A 26,937-nucleotide genomic window follows, 5' to 3' on the forward strand; every position below is an offset into this window, starting at 1 on the left:
CAAGTGCACTAATACGGCTATAATCACCTCAAGCTAATACAAGGGGAAATTCTGGCATCAATAGATAAGATACCCATGTACACATTCCCAATATTCCCTTACATTAACTTTTTTTGTGTTTTGATGTGGGACACCAAAATTTCCAGTTTGTAGCCTTACCATTCAGGCTGTCCTCTGCACCCAGAGTTTTCACAAAAGTTCTTGCCCCACTTCTCACTCTTCTATTAATGCTGGCCATTCATGTCACAGGTTACCTGTATGCCCTTCTACTGAAGGACTCCTCAACCACAATCTTGGGTACCAGCATACCGAAAATGATTCAGTTCCTTCAAGTCATTGACTGAATAATCAACTTCCCTAAGTCTGCTTTCCAGCCCTCACACCAACTAGAGTATCTTGGTATATCCCTGGACACAACCCAAGCTGGAATTTTCTTTTCTTAAGTTCCCACATGAGGACCCTTAGTTCAGAAGACATCCCTCTTTTTGCTTCTGCATGATGGTAGCCTCTTTTGGTGCAGCTCCTTTTGACCAGATTTACTCAAGGTCTCTTCAATCAAGTTTACTCACAACATGTAAAAAGCAAATACAATGCTGTCAGACAAAGCTATCCCTGATTTGATGTATCTTTAATTCTGCCCTAGGATTGGGAAAGTCTTTCCTTCACATACTCTGAAATGTGGTAACAATGGATGCTATTCTTACATGGTGGGGCAGAGTTTATAATTCCCTGAATGTCTAGGGAGCGTGGTCCCCACAAGAGTCAAACTTCCCATCAACATCCTGGAACTGAGAGTCATCAGATCATCTCTAAAACAGTAGACCTACCATCTTCATGGGCACCTGATCATGGTACAGTAAGACAAAATTGCAGCAGTGGCCTACATAAACCATCAGAGGGCAGCAGCAGTTAGGCTTCCCTAAACAAACAAGGTTGATAATTTCCTTTGTGGAAACCCAAATTCCAGCTCATTTATTTTATCCAATTATTTTCAGGAACCTTTTACCTCACAATTGCTCATTAAGATTTTTCTTAAGGAAGTTGCTCATATAAATCTCCAAATTTGACCTTCTTTGTCACCTTGGGATCTCAGCTTGGTTGCTCTACTTCAAAGATCTCCTTTTGAACCAATTAAAGATATTCTGATGGAAGAACTCACTTGTAAGGTTGCCTTCCTGGTTGCCATTACATCTGTTAGGCATGTTTCTGAGTTGGCAGCTATTTCCTGTAAAGAGCTCTTTCTTGTTTTACACAGTGACAAAGTGGTTTTGAGACCAAAAAATTCCATTCTACCAAAAGTGGTTTCTTATTCTATCCCATTGAGGACATAGTTATTCCTTTTTTGTACTGCCTCAAAGCATCACAAGGAAATCACCCTACATTGCCTAGATGTGGTCAGTGCTATCAGGATCTACCTGAAAGCCAGTGTCTGTTTTCAAGGCTGAGTTTCTTTGTGTCCCACCTGTGGGTCCTGGTAGAGGACATCCTACTTCTTTCTCCACCATTGTCCGGTAGATCAGGCAACTTACTTCCAGGGCATACACCCTTAGGGAGAGGGTTCTATACCGCATGTACTTGTGAAGTTTCTTGGGCTTTTCATCATCAAGCATCTGCTTCTCAGATTTGCAAGGCCACCACCTGGTTCTTTTTTCATGTGTTCTTAAAATTCTACTAGGTGGATGTTTAGGCCTCAGCTGATTCAAGGTTCAACTGCAAGGTTTTTCAAGCTGTCATCAGAACATTTTTTGATCAGGTTTTTTATCCTTTGATCCCTTGTGGGCCTGTTGGCAGTTCTGTTTGCTATATTGTTGTCCTCCCTCTGTTTATTACTTGAATGCATCCCATGGTTTAAAAATAGAAGTCCCATGTCTTGTACTGTATGATTAAGATAATAAGAATTTTGACTTACATATAATTCATTATCTTGTAGTAAAGTACAGGTCACAGGCCCCTCTCCTCTATTTCCTAATCATTCCCTATTGCTTGCTAAAAAAAAACTAGAGCCTTGTGGAGTGAACTGGAATATATGGTGTGCTCTGTGGCCATCCATAACAGGTTTTCACCAGTGTCCAATCATGCATAGCACCCATGGTCTGAAAATAAAAGTTCTGTGTACTGAGACAAAAATAAAAATGTAATACAATTGACATGGTGAGAAAAAGGAAGACACATGCAAATAAGAATGTATATAAAAGAAATGGGTGCATTAAACAATAATATAAAGGCAGCAATTGTATAAGTACTATTTCAAGAGGGTTCTGATAAATAATGTGGAAACATATTATACATAAAGTGAAGTGTAAGAAGTAAACCATAAATATATTTGTAACCCTAGGTATCAATATTATCCATAAATATTTACCAGTAACTCTCACCACCACCCCCCAGCTGACCCTGCCTCTCCTGTTCACCAATCACCCCACCAGTTCTAGCTCAACTTCCCCCCACCCAGAAGATTTTTATAGTACCCCATATCTTTTATTGCTTACCCACGGTTCATAAACATGCTAGTAACCCTCCCAGCTGACCTATTATTTCTAGTTTTAATGGTCTAACAAGTGGAATTTCTCTATAAATTGTTGCAGCACTTACCTTCATATATTAGAGCTCCACACACCTTTTGGCTATTCTGCAAGGTTACAAATGAGAACAGGAATATATTTGGGTATCCCTGGACATTTTCTCATTATATACCTCCACTTCTCATCCTATTGGTCTCACAGCAGTCAATTACCATCTCACAAGGACCCCAGACACCAATTTTAAGCAGGCTCAGTTCCTTACCAATAGCACCTGATTTACATTAGAATATAGATACTTCATCTTCTTTGCTCAATGCTACAAACAGGTTCAAGGCACAGCAAACCATACAGTATATGTTCCCAGTCACACAAAACCTCAGCATAGGTCACTGGGAAGATTTGTATGTAAGAAGGAACAGCCTTTTTTGTCTAATATAATCTGCTGGGGCCACTGTATTGACTATTTAATTATTTTAATAATTTTGGATGTTTCTATAGACTCCACATTATCCATTAACACAAACTGAAATAACAAAGATTTTTGTCTTTTATCAGTGACACCAAAATCATTATTAAATATAAAAAGAGTTTTCAACCCATTAAATATACAAGATATTTTCACTTTCAGTGTTATTGCAAAACTCAAAATTAGCACCTATACTTCCCTCTGTCCCAGAAACAATATTTAGAAAATCTAAAATAATATAGTAAATAAAAACGTGCCCACAAATTAAAATTACAAAACCGATTTCCAAGCCAATTTTTTTTGGCTTTTTAATGAGTTTTGAGCAAAAAGAAAAAAGTATGTAACTTGCAGTTTCATTGATCATGAGCAAAAATCTTTCATTGGTAATGCTGGTAAAGAATACACCATTACTTGAATTTTTCATTGTACACCTGAATATTTAAAGAATATATATGTGCCTGCTGTACCACATACTTGTATGTAAAAATATTATGTTCTCTTTGTATTGCTTCCTTTGAGTACGATTCCTGGGAAGTTCAGTGTTCTGCTGTTTCTTCTCCAACAGCTCCTATGCAGCTAAGAACAGAGGGAATGTGATCACTTAAAAAGAGAAAAAAGGTACTTACAATTTTTTTTAATAGCTATACATATATGTTTTGCATTTCATTCCTATTTTAAAACTGAATGGGTTGTTTCACAAGTTGAAGGTTTACATTCACTTATACCTCATATTACAATATATTGTCTTATGTGTCCATGCATTTGATATATGTAAGCTCCACCACTTGATTATTAAAGTGGAACTTTACTCTCTCAATCAACATGGACTAATTTTAATCCTTATGCTGCTAGCATTAGTAATTGGATAGGAAAGTATATCATATTTACTTGTTTTAAACTTTTTTTTATATTTCTTCAGTTAGTTCTTGGTTTCCATGCCTAGGCAAAAGATGTCATACATCCCAGCAACCTTCAGGGGGGGAGGAGGGTTTTCAGCTCAGCCAGTGCTGAGCTAAAGGCAGGTATATTCCAGGAAGTAAATGCTACATGAATCATCTGCCCTTACTCAAGATGGCCACTGCCAGAAATGTCAGGGTGTGTTTTTCAAATTGATTTCTCAGCAAAATAAAGCATGGAGACATGCATGGATGGGTGAGTTTGCTTCGAATATTAACAATGAATTAAATAATATTTTTGGTTTGTGGTGCTTAGATGCAGTGCAGTTTCCCTTTAAGAAGTCATTGTGGCATGCATTGTAGGTTTGAAAATGGTAGACCATAGTGTTCTGGAATACTTCATATTAAAACATAAAATGTCCAGGGTGCCTCAAAGGGTTTTTGAAAATGATTTCCCAAAGTTATCCCATGCAGATAGATTCTAAATATTTAGGTATACTTAGCAGTTTTTAACCATGCATATTGTTTATTTACGTATAAAATGGTATTAATTTAACATGTCCTATAAACCCATGTTCAATCGTAATAATACGTTATGATTACAGTATTTTTATGGATCACGTTATACACTTTATTAAAAAAATATAATATTTTTTACATAGTATTTTAAATAGTCTCCTTTTAAAGTAGTGCTTTTACTACTACAGTATACATTCATGTGCTTATACACATAAGTGTTATATAATATATACATACAGGTATATAGTGCTTATATATGAGCTGATGCACACGTGCAGTGCAGATTGAAGCTAATTGACACAGTAGTTGTTCAGCAGTTCATGTCATGTTTACATCAGGTTCAGGACACGATTAGCTCAGGATTTTATACTGTTCACACATACAGTATGCGGTTTAGAAACGGTTCCCATAGAAGTCAATAGCCTGTAATCCACACCTGAACCTGAAAGCACTGCTCAGAAATCATACATGACTCTTTCAAACTGCACTGACTCTGCACCTCCAGTGCACCGGACATACGTGACCAGGCACCATAGGAAGCAACGGTATTTCAGATGTAATTCGGATTGGATGCGGTTCAAACCTCATCCAATCTGCATATATACAGTATGTGAACTGGCACTTAAAGTGCTCATACTGCCTTAATATTCTTGCTTAATGCAAGCAGGCAAGCTCCTTTTTCACATTATTTTATTGTATTCATTCATGTTAATTGAAGTTCAAAAATGTCTGATTTATAAGTAGGTCATGTCATTGAACCCTCCTAGTGAAGCAACATACTGTATGTAGAAGCACTCAATTTCCACGCTGTGTGTTTTTGCCATTTATTTTTTGTGTTTTGTCATTTATATATAGTCAGATATGCTAGATTCTCTTTCCCCCAATACTGTATATCCTGTTTCTTTGTAAGGTCCTCTGGAGCCACCATTATGTGAATGCTCCAGCCTGCGCTGAATCCTGCTATGCCAGAAGCTCTATAGAACTTCCTTTAAAAGCCATGCCCCTATTTCCTCCTCCAATAATTTTGCAAACACTGCACTGTGCACAGGAGAATAAGTGTTTCAAAATGAAATGTAGAAAGCAAACTCCCCGGCCAGATATTTGGGGAAGCAGTACTAAGAGATACAAAGAGAGGCTGTTTCAATAAAGATTTATTTAGCAAAAATTATTGATTGAGTTAGTTACTCAAGTGAACCATAATAGAAACATGTACTAACTTACAGCAAAGCAGTTAATTTTGTTGGAACAACTTTCCTGTGCCTTTCCCTGATTACCGAGTAACTTCCCACATGGAAGAAAAATATATTTGAAACATATTTTAAAAATATTCTTCCCAAATATATTGACCTACATTTGAAATACTACAATTTTGGCCATATTCAATATATATATATATATATATATACTATATGTTGAAATGCGTTTTTATTACAAAATACATGAAAAATAATTTTAAAAATACATTTTCAAATATACCGTATGTCTTTGAAAATACAAATCTACATTTTTGGAATGCATTTATAAATATATGTAAAAATATATGTTAAAATTACTTTTTTATATGTTAAAAAAATGAAGAATATATTTAAAAAAATATATTTTTAAAATATATTTTTTAAAATATATTCTTTATATTTTTTTAACATATAAAAAAGTAATTTTAACATATATTTTTACACATATTTGTAAATGCATTCCAAAAATGTAGATTTGTATTTTTAAAGACATACAGTATATTTGAAATGTATTTTTTTTTGTATTAACAATTTTTATTGATTTTCACATATATACATATGAAAAGAACACGTTAAAAGAGAACAAAATAAAAAGAAAGAGCACATCGATGGTGAAATCTGCATGGTTACAAACATAATAACGTCAGATAGCTACAGTGGGGAGGCTCTCAGACCAGCACAGTTGGAGAAAAGTGGGAAGGGGAGAAATTATCCCACGGGTGCCACACTGCCTCGAACACAGCTGTCGAGCCGGAATGTATAGCAGTCAGATATTCCATCTGTCGTACATCAGCAATAATTTTAAACAAAGTGGATATTGAGGGCGGTATAGTGGATAACCAACACATAGGAGCGCTTCTTCTGGCTGCAGTCAAAATATGTGTGGAAAGTTTCCTGGACATGAAATATATTTTTAAAAATATTTTTCATATATTTTGTAATAAAAATGCATTTAACATACAGTATATATATATATATATATATATATATATATATATTTTTTTTTTTTTAAGTATATTGAATATGGCCAAAATTGTAGTATTTCAAATCTATATCAATATATTTGGGGAGAATATTTTTAAAATATATTTCAGATATATTTTTCTTCCATATGGGTTGTTACACATGTTAAGCAGCTCCTTAACTTGGCATTAAACAGTTTAACTGATTTAGCAAATTAACATACCCTGCAATGACACTAGCAATGATTTACATGACAGAGATTGCAATGCTTCTCCAATTGTTGTTCCTCTACATTGGTACAGCTCAGACCAGGGGCGGACTGACAACTCATGGGGCCCCCAGGCAATAGGGGATCATGGGGCCCCTATGTCCTTGCCCAAACTCATAAAAGCCTATGAATAAGGTACCAGGGGCATCTCATGGGGCCCCCTACTGACCCCGGGCCCTCGGGCAGTGCCCGAGTTTCCAAATGGTCAGTCTGCCCCTGGCTCAGACATATCATCTTGGCATGGAAGGATAATAGATTACCCATAGCCTGCCACCTCCAAAGGCTCCTGAAGAACCTTTTACTTGGGTGACTGGTCTGAACATGGCTGCCTTACTAATGCTCATTCTTCATAGCTCTCTCCCAGGAATACTCTTCCTCTGTCATCTTTTTTTTTTTTTCCTTTTTTTTTTATACATCGGTGTGAGGAAGTAATACTTGCACAGAGAGCACTCATTCACAGTCACAGAATGCCTGTTCTTATAGCACCAGTTTGAAATGAAGATAAGTAAAACATCAGAAAAAAATTAATAAAAATACTATTTTAAAATACATATTGTATTATGTGTTTGTATTTTACATCGTATTTGAAATTCTAGTGCTGTTCCCACTCAAATACCAAGCAAAATCTTAGAGCAGTATTATTTCTTTGAATTTATATTTTGTTCTTGCAATCCTCAAGGTAATGCTTGAAATACAGCTGTAGTTTGGTTTGGAATGGTAAAAGTGATGATTTAATCACGTGTTTGACTTGACATTGATTTAATCAAATCTAGCAGAGTATAACAGAAGTCTAAATGGCCACTTCAATCATTTCTAAAAGAGACTGTTTCATTTAATATATAATCTAAAATGAAATGGATAAATGATTATCATCACGTTAACAATAATAACTGTCATTATCTAAATTGTTGGTGTTCTTTCAGTTTGGTATTTTGTGTCATCCTGTTCACCTTATTTGTTCTGGACAATTTAATTCATTGATCTTTATTGCAAAAGCTATAAAACTGCTTGTGATGCTTAGCAAGTACAAATCTATTTCATGCTTGGTAAGTGGGATCAGAGCCAAGGTTATTAAAGAAGCAGGATATCTTGAATAGAGCACAGAGACAAGGCCAGTTTTAATTCAGCTCAGGTCAGAACTATATAAAATATTTTAAGGGCTTACTACATATACTGTGAAAGGATCTCAGCTTTGTATAGTTTCTTACTGATTTAAATTCATGAAATTGTACATAAATACAGAATCAAAAGTCCAGGCTTTAATAATGTACTGGCTATAGATGGAAATGAGTGCAGGCAACATAAATCAGACCACACTGACAGACAGGTGCTGCTGTAAAACAAATCCATCTTACTCAGTCTTTATCAGCACCATATTGATGCAAAATAGAGAGATACAAAGTAACATTATTACTTTAGTACCTTCTTTTTATTCACCTGCAGATCATAGGAAAAGCTTTGATCTGCAGATGATGTCAGTTAGAATACAATGTTGGAATACAATGTTCATGTATTTTTGTACAACAACTGCATCAGCATCAGCATTCAGTAGAGATATATTCTTCAACCATGCTAGGGTATGATAAAACTCTATGTCTTTTCTTTATAATAAAATGTCTGTTTCCTGCTTGCAGTGAAGCAGCTGATAAAAACATGTGGACTGTGCACTGTCTGTTCTCTAGAGCGATATACAGAATCAACATGTTATGGCCCCATATGCCCACCCAGACACCCAGTCTTAGCCAGCTACAACAAATCAGACAAACCAGAACAACCAGTCTTGGAAATTCAAGATGAAAATTCTGCTAATAAGAGAAGGTATGTGAAAATGTATACATTAAGAACACCTTTCAGATGAGCATAGAAAATGACCAAATCATACAAATATGTAAGTGTGTAACGTGGGAAGGATTACAAAAGGTGCATGAAGAGCCAACCTCAGCAATAAACTGTATCTGATTAGAAAGCTATACTAAGCTGATGAAAGGCCAGGATATGCAGGATTACATAAGGCACACCTTGGAAAAGGTTGAACGCCTAAGAGGTATAGGAGAAGAAATAAAAGATTTTCATGTCGCAGCACTACTAAGTGGTTTACCGGAAAGTTATGAAGTACTTGTCATAGCACTTGATGCACATTGGCATGAAGAACTGACATTGGAATATGTTAAGGGAAAGCTTGTGGATGAATATAAGTGTAAAAAAGAAAGCATTAATGCATTAATTAGTGCTTCTATTGCAGAGCCTGCTTTAAAGACAAAAAATAGGAATACAAACAGTAACATGCAACAAGAAACAAAAATGCTTTGCATGCAAAAAACAAGGCCATCCACCTGCCTGGAGTTTGCATGTTCTCCCTGTGTCTGCGTGGGTTTCCTTCGGTTACTCCGGTTTCCTCCCACACTCTAAAGACATGCTGGTAGGTTATTTGGCTCCTGTCTAAATTGTCCCTAGTATATGTATGTATGACTGTGAGTTACGACCTTAGATTGTACACCCCTTGAGGGTTAGGGACTGATGTGAATGTACAATATATATGTAAAGCGCTGTGTAAATTGACGGCAGAATCTGGAAAGCTAGAATGCAAAAACAAATTAAACTACGAAGGGACAAAAGTGTGAAAAAAGTGTTTTTTCTTCAGATAATGAATATGTTTTTCAATCCAAAAGTTGCACCTCATCTTTGCAGGCATGTTGTGTTAACTCACGTGACGAATTACGGAATTTCTTTATTTGCCTTTATTTCTTTATTTTCTGTAAAACAGAAAAAACCACTGCAGCTGATGGGCAAATAATGGAATCAGAAAGAAGAGGGGATGATTTTCTTTACAGTACTATTTTCCAGAGTGTCACCAGAAAGATACCTGTGAAAAATGTCCCTACTGTTGAAATTTTTGTCAGTGAAGTAGCTCACAAAACAAGGCAATGCAGTGACTTTCCAAGATGACAATTGTGTCATTACAAAAGGGGATATCTTACTTGCAAAGGCTAAAATTACAGATTTATTTTTATACTAGTGATGGTGGAGATTAGTTACTTATAGAGGGACAGCGATATTGCATTAGACAATCTGACACTGACACTTTGTGGGAACCAGTGACACTAATACAGTGATCATTGCTAAAAATATACACTGTCACTGCATTAATAACACTGGCTGGAAAGGGCATAAACGTCTGAGGCGATAAAAGGGTTAAATGTGTGCCTAGCCAGTGTTTATATGTGTATTATGTGGTGTTTTAACTGGAATGTGCTGGATTTTATTCCCTGCTCTGCAGGGAAACACAATCCAACACATCACTGCTGACAGGACACAGCTCTGCCTTGTTTACATAGGAAGAGCTATGTTCTGTCTCTTTCCTCATTGATCAGCAAGTGCTGATCCAGATGACCAGCAGTCATCCATTGACTGGCACCCACTGATCTGCTTCTGCTGTGACAAATCACAGCAGAAGCGGTGTGCCAGGGGAACATGCACCCATCCAAGTGCAGAATCATATACAGTCATGGCCGAAATTGTTGGCACCCTTGATATTTTTCCTGAAAATCAAGTATTTCACACAAAAAAGGTATTGCATTAACACATGTTTTGCTATACACATGTTTATTCCCTTTGTATGTATTGGAACAAATATAAAACAGAGGCAGAAAAGCAAATATGACATAATGTCACACAAAACCCCAAAAATGGGCTGGACAAAAGTATTGGCACCCTTAACTTAATATTTGGTTGCACACCCTTTGGAAAACATAACTGAAATCAGTCGCTTCCTATAACCATCAATAAGCTTCTGACACCTCTCACCCGGAATTTTGGACCACTCTTCCTTTGCAAACAGCTCCAGGTCTCTCTTATTGGAAGGACACCTTTTCCCAACAGCAATTTTAAGATCTCTCCACAGGTGTTCAATGGGATTTAGATCTGGGCTCATTGCTGGCCACTTCAGAACTCTCCAGCGCTTCTTTGCCATCCATTTCTGAGTGCTTTTTGACGTATGTTTGGGGTCATTGTCCTGCTGGAAGACCCAGGATCTTGGACGCAAACCCAGCTTTCTGACACTGGGCCCTACAGTGCGACCCAAAATCCTTTGGTAATCCTCAGATTTCATGATGCCTTGCACACAGTCAAGGCACCCAGTGCCAGAGGCAGCAAAACAACCCCAAAACATCATTGAACCTCCACCATATTTTACCGTAGGTACTGTGTTTTGTTCTTTGTAGGCCTCATTCCGTTTTCGGTAAACAGTAGAATGATGTGCTTTACCGAAAAGCTCTATCTTGGTCTCATCTGTCCACAAGACGTTTTCCCAGAAGGCTTTTGGCTTACTCAAGTACATTTTGGCAAACTGTAGTCTTGCTTTTTTATGTCTCTGTGTCAGCAGTGGGGTCCTCCTGGGTCTCCTGCCATAGCGTTTCATTTCATTTAAATGTCGACGGATAGTTCGCGCTGACACTGATGCTCCCTGAGCCTGCAGGACAGCTTGAATGTCTTTGGAACATGTTTGGGGCTGCTTATCCACCATCCGGACTATTCTGCGTTGCAATCTTTCATCAATTTTCCTCATCCGTCCACGACCAGGGAGATTAGCTACAGTGCCATGGGTTGCAAACTTCTTGATAATGTTGCGCACTGTGGACAAAGGCAAATCTAGTTCTCTGGAGATAGACTTGTAACCTTGAGATTGTTGATATTTTGCCACAATTTTGGTTCTCAGGTCCTCAGACAGTTCTCGTCTCCTCTTTCTGTTGTCCATGCTTAGTGTGGCACAGACAGACACACAATGCAAAGGTTAAGTGAACGTCTCTCCTTTTTATCTGCTTTCAGGTGTGATTTCTATATTGCCCACACCTGTTACTTGCCCCAGGTGAGTTTACAGGAGCATCACATGCTTGTAACATTCTTATTTATCCGCAGTTGTGAAAGGGTGCCAATACTTTTGTCCAGCCCATTTTTGGAGGTTTGTGTGACATTATGTCGAATTTGCTTTCTTTCCTCCCTTTTTTTGTTTTGTCCCAATACACACAAAGGGAATAAACATGTGTATAGCAAAACATGTGTTAATGCAATACGTTTCGTGAGAAATACATGATTTCCTGGAGAAATATCAAGGGTGCCAACAATTTCGGCCATGACTGTATATATATATATATATATATACAGTGAAGGAAATAAGTATTTGATCCCCTGCTGATTTTGAAAGTAAAAGCTGCTATAGGGTGCTCGCCAACTGGATATACAGGTGATAACACACAGGCGATTCTCAGAAAGCATTGCATAGTATTTCAAACGACTGTACCATACGACCCAGAACAAAATGGGGTTGCAGAAAGAATGAACCGTACTCTATTTGAGAGTGAAAGAACCATGCTGTTTGATACAGATATCCCAACAAAATAATGGGGGAAGTCAATTATGACAGCATGCTATCTCCAAAATTGACTACCAGGAAAATTTATATATGAACTGTGGAATTGAAAAGCCCCGAATTTGAACCATCTAAAAATTTCTGGAAGCAAATTCTATGTGCACATCACAAAAGAAAAACGCACAAAATGGGATGCTCGCTCAAAAGAAAGGTGAACTTGTGGGGTACAGTGAGTCTAAAAAGGGATACAGAATTCTACACCAAGACACAAATAAGGTAACCATCAGTAGATGTGTAATTGTTGATTGAACTTCAGTGTGTACAAAATTTCATGAACTAACACAAATGCTTCAAACTGAGGGAAATTTTTCCAGATCACTGCCACACCAGTCCCAGTGTAACTAGACCACTGTATACCAGAAACAGTGCTCCTTATCACCATCACACCAGTTGCATTGTCACAACACCAGTGTAAGCCAGCCACGGTGTTCCTGATTTTCACCACACCAGTCCCAGTGTCAACAGACCAGTGTAAATCAGCAACAATTTTCCTGATTGCTGCTACACAGGTCCCACTGTCACCCAACCAATACAGCGAGCAACAATGTTCCTGATCACTGCAACATCAGTGCAGTGTTGCCTCTGCCTGCCACCTGTACTAACCCTGGCCTGTTTATTGACCATGATTCTGTCTACTGCCTGGACCAATCCTTTGGCAATTGGTTGCCATGTGAGATACACAAAATACAGTGTCTGGCACATAATCAGTGCAGACAGTGAAAAAGCTTCACCATAACTGGGAGTAGTAGAATGTGTTTTGGGTTGTACTTCTAAGTATGCCTATGCTGTGTGTAAGAAATATCTTATTAGAGTGAGAACTTTATGTAAAAAATTATTTACATTTTCTTTACACATTTTCCAAAATGTGTGGCAAAAAATTAAGTCTTTTAAAGACTCACCATGCCTCTTACCTAAAAATACCTTGGGTGTGTTTACTCCCCAAAATGTGATCCTTTTGTGAGAGCTTCCACTGTCCTGGTGATCTGGGCCTCCAAAAATGTGATAGGTAGTCAGGAAATTAGATGCATAATTTATGCATAAATTATGCTCCTTGAAAGTCCAAAGGTGCTCCTTGGGCCCCTCTATTTAGGCTGTGGAACATGACTTACATATGTGGTATCACCACACTTGGAATGAGTAGCAGAATGTGTTTTGGGATGTAATTCTAAGTATGCTTATGCTGTGTGTGAGAAATATCTTATTAAATTGACAACTTTGTGTAACAAAAAATAATTTTATTTTCTTTCTGCATTTTCCAAAAACTTGTGGCAACACATTGAAGTCATCAAAAGACTGACTATGTCTCTTAAAAAATACCTTGTGGTGTTTGCTTTTCAAAATGTAATTTTGTGAGTGTTTTCACTCTCTTGGTGCTCTGGAGCCTCCAAAAATGTGCTAGGCAGTCAGGAAATTAGATCTATAATTTGTCCCCCTAGAACACCTGAAAGTACTTCCTGGATTTTGGGCCCCTCTATGTGGCTAGGCTGTGGAAAGTCTCACACATGTAGTATCACCATACTTGGGAGGAGTAGCAGAAAGTGATTTGTTGTGTGAGGGGGTGAACACCACTCAAAACGAATCCTCAGAAGTCAGACAAAGACGCAGTATAGTGGATAGCCTGGCCTCTGGTGTGTTTCACCCCGTCCATAGCGGGCTTGGTCACAGCACCTTCTGGTCACAGAAAGTATACAGTGTCTTTCCCTAACATCTGGGGATCGGTTTTGAGCAGCATTCAACCTCTCACACATCACTAAGTCTCTGGAGCGACTTGGGGCACTGCTCCCTTCTCTCTTCTCTGTTGACAGGGTGATTATAATTTACAACCAGCCTTGAGCGGTGCCAGACGTTTTTAAACAGAAAGTGATTTGGAGTGTAATTGTGAGTATGCCAAAGTTGTGCGTGAAAAATAACTTATTAAAATGACAACTTAAACATGTTAAAACATGAAATTGTTAAACATTTTCCAAAAAAGTAGGGCAAAAAATTGCTACTTCAAAAAACTCCCTATGCCTATTATTAAATACCACAAATGTCTACTTTCTCATAGTCTGTAGACTCCATAACTTTCACACAGACTAAATAATATGCACCAATGTGCATTATTTTTACCAAAGAAATATAGCAGAATTTATTATTGCCTACATTTTTGAAGAAAGATTATTTATTTGCAAAATGTTATAACAGAAACAAAGAAATATTTTTTTTCAAAATGTTAATTTATATAGCAAAAAATAATAAAAAGACAGCATTGATTAAATACCATCAAAAGAAAACTCCATCTGTGCAAAAAAAAAAACTCCATCTGTGCAAAATGTGACAGCACTGAAAACTGAAAAATGGCCTGGGCAGGAAGGGGGTGAAAGTGTCCTGTCTTGAAGTGCTTAAGAAATGTATACCATGCCAGACAGGACAGTTACAGCGTTTATATTATGGTAGCCCTCACAGAGGCAAGGGTTAATTTAGAGATCCATTTAATGATTTTTAGATATCAGTGCAAAAAAATACACTGCTCAAAAAAATTAAAGGAACACTTTGAAAATACTGTACATCAGATCTCAATGGGGAAAAATATCATACTAGATATCTATACTGATATGGACTGGCTATTGTGTTAGGAACGTATGGATGCCCTATCATTTGATGGAAATGAAAATTATCAACCTACAGAGGACTGATATCAAAGACACCCCAAAAATCAAAGCGAAAAAATGATGCAGCAGGCTAGTCCATTTTGCCTAAATTTCATTGCAGCAACTCAAAATGGTACTCAGTAGTTTGTATGGCCCCCATGTGCTTGTATGCATGCCTGACAATGTCGAGGCATGCTCCTAATGAGAGGTGTACTGGGGTATTTTCACCCAGATCTGAAATAGGGCTTTACTGAGCTCCTGGACAGTCTAAAGTGCAACCTGGCGGCGTAGGATGGACCGAAACATGATATCCCATACTGGATTTAGGTCAGGTGAGCGTGGGGGGCATTCAATGGTATCAATTCCTTCATCCTTCAGAAACTGCCTGCATACTCTCTCCACATGAGGCCAGTCATTGTCGTGCACCAGGAGGAACCCAGGACCCACTGCACCAGCATAGGGTCTGACAATAGGTCCAAGGATTTCTTCCTGATACCTAACGGCAGTCAGGGTGCTATTGTCTAGCCTGTAGAGTTCTGTGCGTCCCTCCGATGGATATGCCTCCCCAGACCATCACTGACCCACCACCAAAACGGTCATGCTGACTGATGTTACAGGCAGCATAACATTCTCCATGGCTTCTCCAGACCCTTTCACATCTGTCACATGTACTCAGGGTGAACCTGCTCTCATCTGTGAAAAGCACAGGGTGCCAGTGGTGGACCTGCCAATTCTGGTGTTCAATGGCAAATGTCAATTGAGCTCTAGGGTGACAGGCAGTGAGCAAAGGGCCAAGTAGAGGACGTCGGGCCCTCAGGCCACCCTCATGAAGTCTGTTTCTGATTTTTTGGTCAGAGACTTTCACACCAGTAGCCTACTGGAGGACATTTTGTAGGGCTCTTGCAGTGCTCATCCTGTTCCTCTTTGCACAAAGGAGCACATTCCCGGTCTTGCTGCTGGGTTAAGGACCTTCTGCAGCCCTGTCCATCTCTCCCAGAGTAACTGCCTGTCTCCTGGAATCTTCTCCATGCTCTTGAGACTATGCTAGGAGACACAGCAAACCTTCTGGCAATGGCACATATTGATGTGCCATCCTGGAAGAGCTGGACTGCCTGTGCAACCTCTGTAGGGTCTAGGTATTGCCTCATGCTACCAGTAGTGACACTGACCCTAGCCAAATGCAAAACTAGTGAAAATCAGTCAGAAAAGATGAGTAGAGAAAAAATGTCAGTGGCCTCCACCTGTAAAATCATTCCTGTTTTGGGGGTCATCTGATTGTTTCCCATCTAGTGCACCTGTTGTTAATTTGATTAACACCAAAGCAGCTGAAACTGAATGACTTGATGCTATACACTGATTAAAAAGTGTTTCTTTAATTTTTTGAAGCAGTGTATTTACGCAAAAAAAGATATTACAAAATAAACAGCAAACAACAGAAAAAAACAGGATTAAGAGTGAAAAGTTCCTAACAAGGTTTGCCTGGATATTGGTTCCTGAGTCCACATTTCTTCAGAGTAGTCACTAAATTGAATAGCCCTCAGAACATGTAAATCAATACTCAGTGTGTTGATGCTATATGAACAAATATTCAATATACAAATATACAAATCATAGTGTAAATACTGTACATGTATTAGTAGAGGGTTGGCAAGGAGTGCATGTTGGGCTATTCTTATTTGAGGGCTGCCACTAAAAATCTAAATGTACCGAACACAGTGGGGTTGATTACTAAAGGAGTAGAGCATGTTTACTTTGGAGAGTTTTCACTTAGTTAGCTTAGTGAGTGTGGTTAAAATTCAGCTTAGAAAGACTATCCAATTATGTGCAAGAATAATTAAAAAAGAGGACTTTTGCTTTTATGTGATTGAATGATTGATGTTAGCACAGCTTCACCTAATTCTACCAGCTAAATGAAAATTTGCTTGCAAAGTGAACATGCTGTATTCCTTTAATTCATCAATTTAAATACATCAGTACACAGATTTCATTGCAATTTTCAGGAGATGAGATAGTCAAAGCCTTGATTATCAAAAAAGAGAAACAAGCTACTGAGCCATCATGACTATTACACCAGGATTATTTCACATGCTAATCTGCACTGGAAACCATTAACTGGAATTTTGAAAGTAACCAGTGAAGAACATGCTCAAAAAACACTGGTTTATTGTTTTCACATAACATAGAAGATGAACATACTGTCATTTCAAACATTTCAGCTGGTGTTCAAAGTGTGAAAATTAAAACTGAGTAATTCTGGAATTTTGTGTTACAAAAGTGTGAATATAAAAAAATTTAGATAAATTATTTTTTATCACATTATGTGTGAATGAAGGAAAAAGATTCTAAATTGTTAAACTTGCCAATGACATAAAGCCCCGGCAGTGAGTCACGGATTAAAAATATGTTACATGAACCTGTTTTTAGAACAGTGTTAACGAATGCTGTGTCATTATGAAGACTTAAAATATACGTCTACAAAGTATTTTATAGACATTGTGACTAATATAGCATTAAAAACAACATATTTTCAAGATTAGTCAAGTTTGTAAATTTACAGCAAAATTGTATTTCAGTTGAATGTTGATTAGATGAAAGGAAAATAACATTTTTATTTTGTAATATTGTTGACATTTCTTGACATAATTGCAAAAACAATGATAATTTGATAAATGTTTTGTGACAAGATTTCACAAGTTGTGATTATAATATGAATGTTTTGTGAGGTAAAATAATACCAAAGACTTAATCTATAGCCACAATTGTCTGTAAAACTGTGATTTATCACAATAAAATCAATAATGATCACACTTAAAATACTAACCCTTATCTTGATTATTCTCTTAAATTATAACCATAACATAAATCCCTTGAAGTGTACCTCTTAGCTTGAAGTTAGCAGTAAGTTAACCTTCATTCTAAGTCCATTATACCCATTCATTGTTGATTTAACCACTTAGATTTGCCTGATCCCTAAAACATTTACAAAGAAAGAATACTATTATGCCAAAATAATGCTGATAACACATCCATGTACTGCGCCTTGATACATTGTGCTGGAAAAAAATATAAAAAAATGTAAAAAACATTTTTGACTAAAATCCATGCCTACAATCAAACGTTCACTTTAACCATTTCTCGGTGACTAGCCTCTACCACTTGGAAAATACTTTCCATTGTGTTTCACCTTGCTCAAAATAAGTACAAATGTCATTTAGCATATCTGGAGTGCTTGGGACTAACACAGTATATTTAATATAGGTCAGAACTTTATATTTTTGTCAAGTACTTCTACTCCCCCTCCCTACACACACACACCCACACTTAAAAAAATATATAGAGATATAAATTTAACTTTTTTTACCTGGTTTATCCTGGATAAAAGGAAGTAGGTTAAATGATTCTAGTAATCATTCAACAAAAATAATGCCAATATTCAGGAGTGCAAAGAAATTAATGTGGGCAAAGCTCCAGATTGAGCTTAATTGCATCAAACCTTCTTTTTTTTTTTAAATAATACTGATCTCTTCATGAAAAAAAATTAAGTCTTACTTTAATTCCTGATTGATTGGTGTCATGCTTGATGCACTTGTAAAAGTGATACAACTTTTGATGTAATTGGCAAGTAGTAGATCACTATGGTTGTGATTTATTGATTAGAAAGGCATGGCATATTTTGATTAGGACATTCCAATAATAAAATAAGATATTACTTTAATGGGTATAAAATAACCAATTTTATGAAATTTTCTGCACTACATGAGCAATTCACTACAAAAAAAAACCACTCAAATATTTGTGCTAGCTGTGACACTGAAATGTTACAAGCCTACCTGAGACAAATGTTTAACATATAAATAATAGATGTAGTTCATTTTTGTATAAGTATATCAACACACCACATTACTAGTAAAAAGTGCATAGCGAATGCTAAATCACTAAATATTAATAACAAATATATTGTACAAACTTTCACCACAAAATTAATAGTGTAAATAAAATTATGAATAAGTCTCCAAATCTTTCTTTATCACAGGATGAAGTTTCTCTAGTGCAAGATTAGTCGCAGGTGTTGCACTAAAAGAGTCAGCCAAAAGCTTTATGTGTTCAAATCAAAATAATCCTTGTTCAAAAGAGTTTTTATTAGGTTTTCAGTATAAAAAGGGAACAAGATTTAAAGGAAAATCTTTCCATATACAGTAAAGGGTATGTAAGTGGACAAACCTTTGCAACAAACAATGAACCCCCCCCCCCCAAAAAAACAAAACCAGACAGCACATGCATAAATAGTCATAAAGCAATATATAAAACAGACAGTACATGCATAACCACCCAAAAACAACAAGGGGGAATAAAAAATAAGTACATAGTTAATCCCTTGCTTTTGACATATATCACATAGAACACTGGTTCCAAAAGTATAGTAAAAGGTAAGAGAACGGTCAACGCATTTCACCTGTACATTTGGCTTCCTCAGGACCTTAACTTCTGGATAAGGGAAAGCAGTACTACTATATATAGGAAAAATAGACAGTATGTTCACAATCAATCATTCAATTATTCACAATCAATTGCATTAGGAGCCGATATTCTATCCCACTTGTACCAGCCAAAAACATATGTATGAAACCTAACACTAGGAGATCTAACAGTCCATACCTGAGGTCTGTCACCAATCCCTGCAACCAAATGCTCTTGCCATGCCAAACAAAGCCAGCCACGTGTGGGCCATGATGGCACGGCGTACATCCACCCAAAATGCAGTCGCGCCAATGATGTCAGACGCACGTCACATCAACAAAGCAATGCGAAGGTGCACTGACAGGGAAAAAAGAGGATTCCTGCACACTATCAAGAATAGGTTATTTAGTTCAATGAGGACACGAAGGAGATAAGGGTAAAAGGTAATCTGCACAAAATAATAACTACAACTTTAAGGATGCCTACAGGTGCAGATGGCATTGATGTTTACCTAAAGTTTCCAAAAGAGAAAGCTGGATTTATGTCTAAAAGTTTGAATGTTGAATCCATGTCTGCCATTGGTTATTAAATTTGGATTGCGAGTTTTGTATAAATTCTAGAAGTAATCCCTCCTGTATTCATTGAACCTTCAACAAGAAACTATTCACTTTAGTCCATTTGAGTGAATTCATGTCTCCACCTAAAAATTAAATGTCTCTCACCAGAAAATTTTACCTTTCTGTTTCAGGAAAAGGTAAACTGTGCTGTCTAAAACATGTGGAGGAATAGTCATCCAGTAGAATCTACTTTACTGTTTAGTGTTTTTGTTATGTTGTCATCCTCACCCCTTTGTCCTCTCAGTATCTCCCTATATTCTTGCTTCTGTGTGCACTGCATTCTCCTAATGAACCTGCTTCCTCTGTGTGTCAATCTGCTTTGCCACTGTTGTAATGGACTTTTTCTTCAGCGAGGGCACTTTTTTGCTGTTACAGGCTCTCAATAGTGAAGCTTTGTGAGAGATTGGGCTTACCAAACTCACCAAGGAGCCAAAATTGCAGATATTTCTGTGGGTTGTTGCTCTCTACATTCTCTGGAAGGCTGACTACTTAAGGCCATTTCTTCCTTGAAAGCTTGCATTTTAGTCCTTAGGCTATGGCAATTGTTGGGCAGGGGTTGTCCTTTTATCTTTCAATTCTTCAATATGTTTTTCTATGGAAGCCATTCTGTCACATATTTTCTGAAGATCTTGGTGCAGTAAATACCAAATATGGAGTGTTGGGACTTCTACCCACTTGCAAAAAAGAGCATAGGTAGGATTGGAAGGTTGCCATCTGCTCGAACAGGACAAGGCAGTATATTTAAGGGTCTGGTGGTGCTGTGTTAAGATATGTCTGCTCACATAACAAGCTAGATCATACCCAAAAGACAGCTTTAAGTGCTGTATTAATAAATTAAAAGGGCACTGTAATCAAAACTATGATATTTTTCTAATGAACAATATAAAAATGGTGCAGCACTTTAAATATTGTTACATCAATATCACCCCTACTCAAAAGAAACTTATGTACATACATACAAAAGTCCAAAATGTGAAAGTCCTTAATATCTCCTCCTTTGTACTCCTTCACAATACAAGTTCTCCACTTAGTGCCTAATATGCTTATTCCATCATAAACATATTTCTTGCTTAATGTAAAAATTATATCACTCTTCCAACGCCTGTGCTCCACCGTCACCAGTTATATCTGACCCCCATAAAATGTAAGGTCAAAAATAGAATGAGTTCCCTTTAAATAAACTTCTCACTCCTCAGCCAGATTTTACAGTTGTCCTCCAAGCCTCATAGCATCAAAAACATAGAAGCAAACACTCGTGGTGTTTCACCATTTTTAAAAACTTTAATTAAGCCACTTATTAAAATACTTACATTTCTCAGTGTAAACAGAGTATTCACATATAAAAACTGCAGTAACAATCAACCAATGAAGTACCAGAATTCAGCTTCTGCTCACTATATCAAATACCGCACTTCTGGGTTCCAGGTGAACTGGCACTGTCTTAATGACATGTGCTTTGGAGGCTGACATACTCTGGCTATATGTGCCAGGGAAATTTTAATAAAAACTGTTGGAATACCACCCTCTTTTTCTTGCCTTGAAATCCATATTTGTATGTGATGAATCATCAGGTCTATCTTTAGGGGTAGTTGAGGTATTTGGCTTTCTTTTTTCTTTGTGTGTGCTCCCTCTATTCACTGCTCCCTGGCAATAGCTGTCACCCACACCCAATGATGAAATTTTGGACACTTCTCTCCGGAGGAATCATACCTGCAAAATGCGTTGAAAAACTGTAGCCCCTCCACAGTCTACAACTACAATTTCTGCATAAATTCAGTGTGTGGTATCTATGTAGTCCTCTCTGGAGAAGTTGAATGTACCTTATATGCTTGTATACACATACTGTGGATGGGGTGAAGGGGTTTTGTTCATATATTTGATGTGCCTTGATTTTAAATTTTTTGTATTTACCTGTTTAATGCTGAGTTGATTTGTTGTAAATAAGTATTCTGGATTTATTGATGCATATTTGTATTTTCTTCAGGGGGAGGGCACCATTAAATCCCTTAATTTTTTTGGCTGCCAGTTTAGGCAGTCATTCCTTTTTAATATGATGTTTTGAGATGTGCTACTAGGTTATCTGTAATTTGTTTCCAAGGAACTTCTTTGGTATTTGCAGCTGATATAATTTTATTGAATTCCCTTAATTGCATTTTCTGTGATTTTCATACATGCTAGTTCCAGGTCAGTAATGTAGAATTACTGGGGGAAATTTACTAAAACAGGTGCACTCAGAATCTGGTACAGCTCTGCATAGTAGCCAATCAGCTTCTTACTTCAGCCTGTTCAATTAAGCTTTGCCAATAAAAACTGGAAGTTGATTGGTTTCTATACAGAACTGCACCAGATTTTGCATGCTCCAGTTTTAGTAAATCCCCTCCATTGTGTCCAGTCACAGCCCAGTAGCTAACATTTTCAGAAATTGGACAACAATGGCAGCCACAATATTTTTGATAAAATTTATTTAAGAAGGCAGTGGCTGCATGCTACAATATTTTCAAAGTCAAAACACATCTGGAAGCCAACAGAGTACTCCTAGCGATTCCAGAAAACTGAGATAAAGTAGAAAAGTTAAATAATGCTATTTGTGATGTCATGGCATTTGGTTCACACACAATCTTCAATTCATAAAACTGATTTATAAAGTGATAAACCTTAACACTCCTACATATATTTACACCATGATCTTTAAACAAAAAAGACAATTAAAAGTCGCTGATTGAACAGGATGAACAAAGCCTCTATCTTACTCAATATCCTGTTCTTTATAACCTCTCTCATTAAATGGCTTATAATGAGGAAGCAGAAACAGATGGTAATCTAAAAGCTATAAGCAGAGCAGCAGGAAACTTGAAATAAAGCTGTATCAACTTGCATCTTCTATGTCTACTAAAGTAGAGTTAATTGGAAATAAACTATGCTTTTGTGTTTTATACAATAATATTTTATTTTGTATTACAGTTTGTTTAAAGTTTTTACTTTCAATATAATATGGGTCAACACTCATGCTAAACAAAAACTGTACAATGTACAGTATACTGTACATACTGTATATAAAAATGTAAAGCATGCATAGCAGCCTCGGCATGTGACAAAAGATAACAATATCATCTTCTTTTTATAGATCCTGACTGACTAAGCTGGCAGACTGACAATTTTAGCAAATTACACCACATAGTATTATTGAAGAGTGCCTTATTGATCCATCATTTAGTAAAGCAGGAAATATTTATTTCACAACAAATATTTTTTTTAATTTAGGGCTTTTGGAACACACGCTTTTTTTTGTTCCTCCATGACAAAATTTCATGGGCAATGTGGGCAAAGGAAAGAATAAATACGGCAAGGTAAATTGTGAGATACAAGTGGCTACTATGAAACTTAAAGTAGATCTAAACCCAACTGAATGACACTTAGTTTGCTGAAGTACTGTGTCATTAATTAATTCTAGGGATCATTTTTCATAGTGTTTTCACCCAATTTTGCATCTCAGTACTACTGATCTCTTCTAGTCTTTCTTTCTGCAAGTGCTCAAACTTCAGTTTTACATCATTATTCTGACCATGGTGAACCATTTCTGCTCAATGTGCATCAGGAAGATATGCTTTACACATGCTAGATTGTCTCAAAATCAGTGCATGCAGTCCCAGCTCTATACTGTATGTAGACAATGTCATGTAGATGGTGCATGTTTGGTTGGTACTGTTGATGCAACCTAATGCACCTCTGTTGTTGGTATTCATTATAAAGAGAGGCAAATAAGAGAGGTGATTCCAACAATTAATGTGGGGAGGGGGTGTGGAGAGTGGTGATTATACAAAAGAGTTGGGGGGGTACTTTTTTTAATAAATATTTCCAATAATTAGTTTCAGGACCAATAACCAATTGTGCCTATAACTAATTGGGTGTTTTTGCACCAATCCCAGCCCAATATAGCTCTTTATTTAGCAACAAAAGATAAGTAGGGATTTAGCCACCTGAAAACCGGACACTTCGACCCCTTTCCTGCCAAGGCCAATTTTTATTTTTCAGTGCTCCCACATTTTGAATGACAATTACTCATGCAACACTGTACCCAAATTAAATTTTTATATTTTTTCAAGACACATAGAGCTTTCTTTGAGAGGTATTTAATCACTACTGGATTTTTTATTTTTTGCTATATAAATGAACAAATGCTGAAAATGTTTGAAAAAAAACATGTTTTTCTTATTTTCTGTTATAAAGTGTTGCAAATAAATAATATTTAGTCATAAATTTTGGCCAAAGGTATTCTGACACATTTCTTTGGCAATGACAGTGCAAATCAGTGTATATTATTTTACTTTCTATGGGAAAGTTATAGAGTCTATAAACTATAGTATGTTCAGTATATTTGAAAATTGAGCAGTACTGACTTCCTATGTCATTTCCTGACATCCTAACATGCCAGGACAGTACAAATACTCCCCAAATTACCCCTTTTTGTAAATAAACAGTCCAAGGTATTTAATAAGAGGCATGATGAGTTTTTTAAAGTTGGAATTTTGTTGTCACAGTTTTTTGAGAAAATTAAGAAATTGAATAAACTTAGTTTTTTTCACAAAGTTGTTATTTTAACAAGGTTTTTCTCAAACACAGCATAGACATACTTATAATTACACCCTGAAACACATTTTGCTATGTCTCCTGAGTATATGAAGATCGTGTGACACTAGATGCATAGAGGACACCTTTGGGCTTTCAAGGAGCATAAATTAGGCATTTAATTTCCCGAGTACCTATCACATTTTTGGTGGCCCTGGAGCATCAGGATAGCAGAAACACCCACAAAATGACTCCAAGGTATTTTCTGAAAGACATAGTGAGTCATTTTTGATGCGTTCAAGTTTTTAAAAATCCAGGAAAGAAATTAAAAATGTAAAGTACTCAATTATAATATTTCTAACAGATATCATAGGCATACTTAGAATTACAACACAAAACACTTTCTGCTACTCCTTCCAAGTATGTCGATACCCCATAAGTGAGACTTTTACACAGCGTAGCCACATAGAGGGGCACAAAATCCAAGAAGCACCTTCAGATGTTCTACGGGCATAAATTACACATCTAATTTCCTGAATAACAATCACATTTATGGAGTCTCTAGAGTACCAGGACACTGGAAAATGACAACATTTTGAAAAGCAAACACCTCAATGTATTTTTTAAAGGCATGGTGTGTCTTTTAAAAACTTCATTGGTTTGCCACAAGTTTTTGGCAAATGCAGAAAGAAAATGAAAATTGTTGTCAATTTAATAAGATATTTCTTACACACAGCATGGGCACGCTTATTCACCTGAGTATGGTGATATCACATGAGACTTTTTCACTTTTTACACTGAATATATACTGAACATTGTATCTTGTGTATCACACAAATCAACCAATTGTATCAAAACCAATGTACTGTAATTGTAGCCTCTATTAGAGTGGTCAGGAAATATAGCTTAGTGTAGTGCTATGTATAGTAGACCCCGTTCCAGTAAGCCAAGCAAGCCTAGCCTACATAGCCTACTGTATATGGTTACCCCTCCCAGGAATGTCATATTTACCGGCCAGGAAGTACAGGAGGCTGAAGAAATGAAAAACAAAAGAATTCCTGTGGTTCCAGGAGTGCAGTTGTCCACAAGGGATGGCTGGGATTGGTATCTCACAAGAGCATTTCCTGACCTGGCCTGCCTGACCACTCTACCTCTCCAGCCTGACTACGCCTGTCTGTGTTCCTGAACATACTGACATTAGTTGAAGGTTTGGTTTTGTTTGTACTGTGCGTTGTATACTCGTGTAGTTGCTAATAAATTATATTCTTATTACATCATTCCTGAAGCCTGCAATTCCCTGTGTCAGTCCACACACCTCTTTTCATACTTGGATCCCTGACACAGCCACATCCAAGGCTATGTTAATTACCCTTTCACCATCACTTTTGGAGACTCTGAAACATTATTTCCCTTTTCAATGGCTCTCAGCCTTGCCGTATTTAGGAATCAAGCTCACTCCAACTTACAACGGACTTTATCGGGCTAATTTCCCCGCTGTTTTTCATGACTTGACAGAGATGTTGTCCTCCTGGTCTCACTATCCACTTTCGTGGTTCGGTAGAATCAATGCGGTCCGCATGACTTATCTTCACAAATTGTTGTACGTGTTTCGAGTTTTACCAGTCCCTGTTCCCTCACATATCTTGCGTATTCATCAGCAAAAACTCCTGTCTTTCATATGGAGTTCATCTCGACCCAAAACTAGCAAACAAATCTTATTTGCTTGTAAGACCGAGGGTGGGTTATCTGTCCCAAACCTTCAATCTTACTATCTGGTGGCCAATATTGCCCCCTTAGCCCATCTCCATGCATCTCATAATTTTCCCTTGTGGGCTACTATAGATTTGACCACCCGATACCACTCTCTTCTTTGCCGTGGCTTCCTTCTACTTATCGACCTTCATCCCTTAGTCCGACGCTGATGCTAACTCTTCATTTTTGGTATTCTATTAAATATTCAGCTGGCCTCATTTCTGCCCATTTACCGTTACTACTGTTGCTACATAACCCATTATTTTCCTCAGGTCACGACAATCCTGGACAGTTTGCTTGGTGGCAAGCAAATGGCTTCCATGATGTACATTCCATGCTCTCTCCCACTCGGATACTCACCTTTGAAACTCTGCGCTCTTCTTACGATATCCCATTGCGGGAACATTTTGGCTACCTTCAAGTCCACCACTTTATCAATACAATAATACAGACACATTCAGTACCCTACAGGTTGACCCCCTTGGTCTACTCCTCCATTATTTCTCATAGAACTCCTCCAGTCCATTCTTATCGTCAGCGTTGGCAGTCGGAACTCGGGGGCACTCTAGATCAGCAGGATTGGCGGACCATGACCCAAGCATTATCTAAATGTTCTAGGA

Source organism: Staurois parvus, unplaced genomic scaffold (genome assembly GCF_062004578.1).
Source record: "Staurois parvus isolate SC_StPar_1 unplaced genomic scaffold, SC_StPar_1.0 ptg000015l, whole genome shotgun sequence".
NCBI classification, from domain to species: Eukaryota; Metazoa; Chordata; class Amphibia; order Anura; family Ranidae; genus Staurois; species Staurois parvus.